The sequence below is a fragment of the Schistocerca americana genome, chromosome 5, assembly GCF_021461395.2.
Source record: "Schistocerca americana isolate TAMUIC-IGC-003095 chromosome 5, iqSchAmer2.1, whole genome shotgun sequence".
In the NCBI taxonomy this organism is placed as follows: domain Eukaryota; kingdom Metazoa; phylum Arthropoda; class Insecta; order Orthoptera; family Acrididae; genus Schistocerca; species Schistocerca americana.
The window spans coordinates 187,682,527-187,690,004 of record NC_060123.1 but is presented as its reverse complement, the minus strand read 5'-3'; positions in this window follow the sequence as shown (position 1 = coordinate 187,690,004).

The window sequence follows — 7,478 nt, the reverse complement described above, 5'->3', positions numbered from 1 at the left end:
CAGACAGTCCCTTTTGTAATCTTTTTGGTAACTGTTTCTGCTGGATACTATGAGCTCGCTTTACTAGTTACTGTGATTGCATATGATTGCGAAACTGTCACTTAAGATTAGTGAGGTGTCGGCAGTGTTTATATATCAATAAAATAACGATAAAGTGCAGTTTTCGCTTACTGACTGCCTTTCAATTAGTAGCTCAGTAATACCGAAACCAGAAAAATATTAATGCAAACTTTAGATATAGTTGGTGCGATTGCCTCTACTTCATCTTATCCAGACGATGAACATCAATTGTTTTCCAACAGTATAGGAGTGTGAACGAGCTGCAAAAGACGAGATCACCGCAAGGTGAGTGGACAGTTTTCTGCAGGACTAGCTCTATAACGGCATCATTGCAACCTATTTCGACAAACACCAGTCCATTTGGAGCAGGTAAGCTCTCCAAACTATTAGCTAACGAACGTGCATCAGAACCAATATGAACAATAGCTAGAGTACGCTGCGCTTGACTGGGAACAACCTCAAGTATCTGAGAAAGTAAAATCAGATCGACCACCTCGAAATACACTTTGACCATCCAGAATATCAGTAACGTTAAACGTATCAAGATTCACATTACAATCAGTTTTAAAATCCGAAACAGTCTTCTGGCTGGGTTGTAGAACACCAGCTGTACACTCGCTCCAGTCTTGTCAAAGTCGAGAAGCGATTCATTCTTTTGTAGTCACTCTGGGCCCTCAGCACAGTACCATGTACCATGTACTCTGGGTTCGCAGTAGGTGTATAACATCCTCTGTGGTTCCACTCCGATACAGTGTACCGACGACACTGTCTTCCTAGCCCCCTATTACATCGCCTTGAAATCCCAACAAGCCCTTCAACTCCACTTCGCCCAGTTTATATCCTGTCGCAATCAGTGGCCCAATTAAATTAAGCTCTTCGAAGACACAACCAACAACCCGCAGCTTCCACCCCCATGATTTCTCCCTCACCATTTACAACTGCTATATGAAATTAATTAACAACTAAAATATCTCTCGATAACCCTGTCAACTAAGATGAAATCTCCACCTATCAATCAACCAACAAAAAGCAGCAACAAATTGAAACTACTAACTACGTGAACTGGAGAATTGCATCCCTCAATCGTTATCCATAAGTACAAAGCCTTTAGCTGTCTAATGCTCTGTTATTTCAATATCACCTGGATTTCCGTTGCATTAAAATATCATCACTCCCTACAAACCCTCGAACCCAATGCATTCCGCCTTGTCTTCGGTATCCGCCTGCTATCCCCCACCAGGATCATGTATCAGCTTACTAATTCCCCCTCTATCCTGTTCCACGCAGAATAACTTCGGGTATTCTACACATGGCATGAACTATCCTATCGCTTCTTCACTGATCGTTAACCCTAGTACTCAGCTGCACGTTCCACCAACTTAACATCAATGCACTTCTACAGCAGGATACTCTTCTTCCCCTTCCATTCTACATCCTTTCCAAAACATTCTTCTTCAAATGTTCCTCTCACCCGCTGTTTATATAAAGACTGCCATAAAGCGAGTGTGTTTTTACCAAGAGAACAATATTTTGGTTGAAATCTGAAATACAGGGTGTAAATCTTAAGTTGACAAACCAGAATAACTCGAAAAATAAGCTTCACACGAAAAAATTTGTAGAATCCAAAGTTGATTATTTTCGAGGGGGACATCTGCTGGTGCTAAAATTAGCCCGCCACCCCAGCTCCCTGGGGGTGGGACAGGACGCAACTTTAAAGTTTCAAATGGGAACCCACATATTTTTATTGCAGAATCAGATTCTACATAAAAACTACGTACATCTTCTCTGAAACATTTGTTTTGATTCCTGGTAGTTGGTGCTGTAATTCAAGAAAATCTTAACGGGGAATACGTTCATCTGTAGTTAGCGAGTGGGTTAGTCTTTTCCTCAGTTAGTCTTTCAAATGGTTCAATTGGATCTGAGCACTGTGGGACTTAACATCTGAGGTCATCAGTCCCCTAAAACTTAGAACTACTTAAACCTAACTAACGTAAGGACATCACACACAACCATGCCCGAGGCAGGATTCGAACCTGCGATAGTAGCGTTCGCGCGGTTCCGGACTGAAGCGCCTAGAACCGCTCGGACATCGCGGCCGGCAGTTACTCTTTTACTTTGTTTACTCTGTGAGTTAATGAGTTCACTCGTTAATAAATAGGATGTTTGGTTAGATAGTTAGCTAGTCAGATGATTTGTGTTGATAATTAAACGTTTTGTGGCCTCATGACCGCGAAACAAACAAAACTTATCCGAATCTGCGGAAAAATTAATATTTGGATCAACATTTGTAAAACTCTAATTCCTCTCTCTCAAACCCGACCCTACGGGGAGAGAGGGAGAGTTTTAGCTTTAGAGAATCAAAATTTACCAACTAAATAAGTATTTTTTATTTATCCGTAACCATTTTCTACGCAAAAATGAGAACATACATTTTCTTTAATTACAGCGCCAACTACCACGAATCAAAACAAATGTTTAAGACAAAAATGGACGTAGTTTTTTATGTAGAATCTGATTCTGCAATAAAAAATGGGGGTTCCCATTTGAAACTTTAAAGTTGCCTCCCGCCCCACGCCCAGGGGGCTGGGGTGACGGGCTAATTTTAGCACCAGCAGATGTCCCCCTCGACAATAATTAACTTTGGATTCTACACATTTTTCGTGTGAAGCTTATTTTTCGAGTTATTCTGGTTTGTCAACTTAAAATTTACACCCTATATACAACTGCCTGTGATAATAATTTTTTCTGGTCCTCCAGATGACGAAGAACACAGCCATATACAGAAGAGCGCCGAACTGCTTAATTCCGTGTTGCGCCCGAATCAACGGAGGACACCTTGGGCAAGGACTATTTTATGCCTCCACCTTACCACATAGGACTAGTTGCCATCTATCAAACGCAGATATAAGCCGACACACGACACCACTCCGCCAGCATCGGTATGCACAGCTTCAACACAGTATCCAGACTGCATCTCAAGACAGTAACAGTACTTAACCACAAGCACCGCCACCAAGAAGAACTAAACTGGATTCATGGTTACACCAGAGTTTAAAGACAGTTCACTGAAAGTGAACATTGAATTATTTGCACGTATCATCATCACATTACAGCTAAGTAATGTGTAGCTTCCCTAAATAAATTATGGTAGACTGTTGCTAATCTGTGTTCCCTTCATTTTGTCATAGCTGTTGCCTAACTTTATTTGGCTCTGTGACGAGGCTGTATAGTAGCCGCGTACAAGCAGACAACCTCATAACTGCCACTAGATTCGGTGGTAGGTATTCCCTTCTTTATTATGTTTGAGGCAAAGTGTATTTGGTGAACACAGCAACTTTTAATAATGCAATTATTTTTATATTAATTATTTTAGAAACCAAACTGAGCATCAGTCTTCTGGCTGTTATGATATGCCCTGCCACGACTTGCTCTCCTGCACCAACCTCTTCATCTCAGAGTAACAGTGGCAGCCTCAATTATTTGTTATATGGGTTCCAGTCTCTGTCTTCCTCTAGAGTTTCTGCCCTTTATAGCTCCCTCATGTTTCAACACATTTCCTATCATTCTGGCTCTTCTTCTTGTCAATGTTTTCCATATATGTTTTCCGATATTGCGGAGAACCTCCTCATTTCTTATCTTATCACTCCACCTGATATTCAAAATTCTTCTATAGAACCACATCTCAAACACTTCTACTGTCTTCTGTTTCCGCTTTCCCAAAGTTCATGATTCATTACCATACAATGCTGTGCTCGATATCTACATTCTCAGAAATTTCTTTCTTGAATGAAGTCCTATGTTTGATACTAGTAGATTACTCTTGACCAGGAATACCCTTTCTGCCTGAAATACTCTACTTCTTACATGTTCCTTGCATCGACCATCACGGGTTATTTTGCTGCCTGGTAGCAGAATAAATTCCTTAATTTCGTCTGCTTCGCCGTTTCTGATGTTAAGCTTCTCGCTATTCTCATTTCTACTACTGCTTATTAATTTTGTCTTTTTATGGTTTACTATCAAATCATATTGTGTACTCATTAGAATGTTAATTCCTTTCAACAAATCCTGTAATTTTTCTTCAGTTTCACTGACGGTAGCGATCATCAGCGAATCTTATCGTTGGTATCGTTTCAACCTGATAAACCCCACTCTTGAACTTTTCTTTAATTTCCAGCATTGCTTCTTCTATGTACAAATTAAAAGGAACACCTTTTCTAATTCAAGCATTTTGTTCTTGGTCTGCCACTCTCATTGTTGTCTCTTAGCTCTTGTAGAATTTGTACAAGGTCTAACAGATGTAAGTGCACATATTTTTTATGTGGTACCTTAATCATCAGTGTGTTGGTTCTTTTTATCTGCATCAAAATTTCCTCCCGTAACCACGTCACATAATTTCGAACCTGATGTTTTCTGCGCAGTCGTAAATGCACCACTAAGAGGACTGTGCCTGCAGTATACACTAACCGCTTTGCATCCACACCTTGACGCTTCAACACCTGCCGTGCTGCCCAGGGGAAAATAAGCATTAATTGTTTACCCTTGGCCGGCCATGGTGGCCGAGCGGTTCTGTGCGCTGCAGTCTGGAACCGCGCGACCGCTACGGTCGCAGGTTCGAATCCTGCCTCGGGCATGGATGTGCGTGATGTCCTTAGGTTTAAGTAGTTCTAAGTTCTAGGGGACTGATGGCCTCAGAAGTTAAGTCCCATAGTGCTCAGAGCCATTTGAACCATTTTGAAACTTACTCTTGCCACACGAACTAGGAAACACTAATCAACCTAAAAACAAAGGGCTCTTAATAGCTATAACAACTGGCTGCATATGAAGTACATTGACGAGCCAAAGCGTAATGACGACTGCCCACCGCGACACAGGATGCCGCCTCGTGGTGTTGCGGGCACGTGACGCGATAGTAAAAGTGGGTAAGTGGAGCAACGCTGACGGGGGATCACCCTAGCGAAGATACCGAAGATATGGGCTGAAAACGGAAGATTCTATAGAGATACGTGACTTTGACAAAGCACAGAGTATTATTACGCAGAGCCTGTGAACGAGTATCTCGAAAACGGCGAATCTGGCCGAATGTTCACGTGCTACTACCGTGAGAACCTATGGAAAGAGGTAGAAGGACAACGAAACTACCAGTAGGCGCTACATGATTGGATGCCCGCGATTCATCTCAGAAAATAGGGCTCGGAGGCTTGTCTGCTCTGTAAAGTAGGATAGATTGTGATCTATGGCATCTCTGCCGAAAGAGGAGATTACGATTACGATTGCAGTGGGTACGGGGCCAGCAGCATTCGGCCGTCGATCAATGGAAAAGTGTCGGCTCTTCGGGTGCACCGCATTTTTGCTAGGCTATGGCGATGGTCGTCTCCACAAACGCGGTCTTCTAGTTGAACGGCTGCTCGAAAAGTGCGGCGCGACAGTGATGCAGGCTGGTGGAAGTAGTGTTATGCTAAGGGAGACATTCACCTGCGCTTCCAAGAGACCTGTGGTGGTAATCGAAGAGATAATGACAGCTGCGAGTCACCTGAATCCCTTCATGCTTGTATCATCTTCCCCGACGGCGATGTCATCTTTCAGCAGTATAATTGTCCGTCTCTCGAAGCCACAACCGTGCAACAGTAATTTGAACTCACGTTGATGCCTCGGCGACCAAATTCGCCTCATGTAAATCCTATGAAAACAACCTGGGTCGCTATCGAGCTCCATTACTGCGCACACAAATCACCGACCCGTTATTTACGCGAATTACATGACCTGTACGTCGGCATCTAATGCCACATACCTCCACAAACATATCAACAAACTGTTGGATCCCTATTACGCAATATCAGTGATGTGTTTTGTTCTAAAGACGGACAAACAAGCCATTAAGCAGGTGGTGATAATACTTTGGCTCATCATTGTAAAGACTGATGTAATGTTGTTCAGAACACTACCCTCAGTCATCAATAAAATAACCTGCATTCTGAATTGTAGTGTCGCGGAATAGTAAAGAGTTGTAAACGTGGAATATTGTCAAAGTTTCGCTGCCTATGCTGAGAGCCAGAGGCAGTAGGTTAGCCAAAAGGTAGGAGGATTGCACATATATCGGAATGTATCGTCAGGCAGGGGCAATGGCCCGGTTACACACAGCAGGCGAGAGAGAACTGCTTAACACTCGGGTTTGTGTTAGATGGAGACTTTCGTAGAGTGCAAGACAGAGGTATAGCGTCAGCTGTACTGCATTTCACAACTTCGCGTAAGTCTGCCGTAACAACACGTAACTCTGTCGCAAGAACACCTTAGGGGCGAGTACGACAGATGAATCAGCAGTAGAAGTGGAACGAATGCGTTCATTACAAACGAGCATGATGTCAGGACGTCGCTCGTGCTTCCTTTAAATACGCCAGCTTTGATAACAACAAGGCACTTGCATTTAGACTTGCAGTTAGATGTGTACTGGATCGCTGCGTAGCGCTCAGCTAGGTGATAGACATGTTAATCTTTATTAAGGAGATGTTGCAGTAAGGGCGGCCCATCCAGCAGCAGACGTGAGGGGACAGTACCAGCTCTGGTCCTCTCTGCTGCCGCTGTCAGTCATCAAGCCAGGATTAGCAGACATCGCGGCAGACTCGCTCGCCGCCAATGCTGACCACATCAGTGAGCCGTCGTCGAGATCGTGCGGGGCCTAGGCCCTGTGCACCCGCTGTCACAACCGGGTGAGCCAACAACGCTGGGGGACTGCAGCCCGTTCCGCCTGTCCACCACGGACGAGCCACCAGGAGGAGCAGGGATGAAGACGGGGTGGGATAGAGTACACTCCGCACTACGAGAACGCCTCTCGTGCCAACAGCGCCGGGACTCCAACCCAGAGTCTCCTGCGTGCAGCAGCTTGCTGTCCGCAGCCGAGCCGGCCGGCCAGCTGGGCGCCACCAGCCGCGCGCGGCTGAAGTACGAAGTAAGAACATTCCTTCGCTACGTCACAGCATGCGGCGCTGAGCTAGCAAGGCTTTGTGGCCCAGAGCTGGTGTCATCACTACGAGTCAGCGAGGACGCGGGGAAGGTCGTTGATATCACCAAGCTCAGCCAGCCTGTGTTACGCGGGCCACATTGTACTCGGCAGGAATAAAGGTGTTATGAATTAATAATGTTTCTTTGGCATTTCTGACGCGTCCACAGTCATTTCCTAGTATCCTGACAACTGGAGAGGTCACCGCTCTGCCATCCAGTCCTCCGTAGGCGACTGGGTCCACCGGGGCGCCTACAGAATATTACCTGTTCCGGCGTATCGACAAGCGCCGGCACAGTGATGAGGATCACAAGAGCAAAGAAGGCGGTGAGACGACGTCAGCCTCTAGCCAAAGAGAATATAAGCACCGCTTCTGCCAGCCTTCGCCGGACAATAGTCGCACAGTTGTAGACCGGCACTCTCA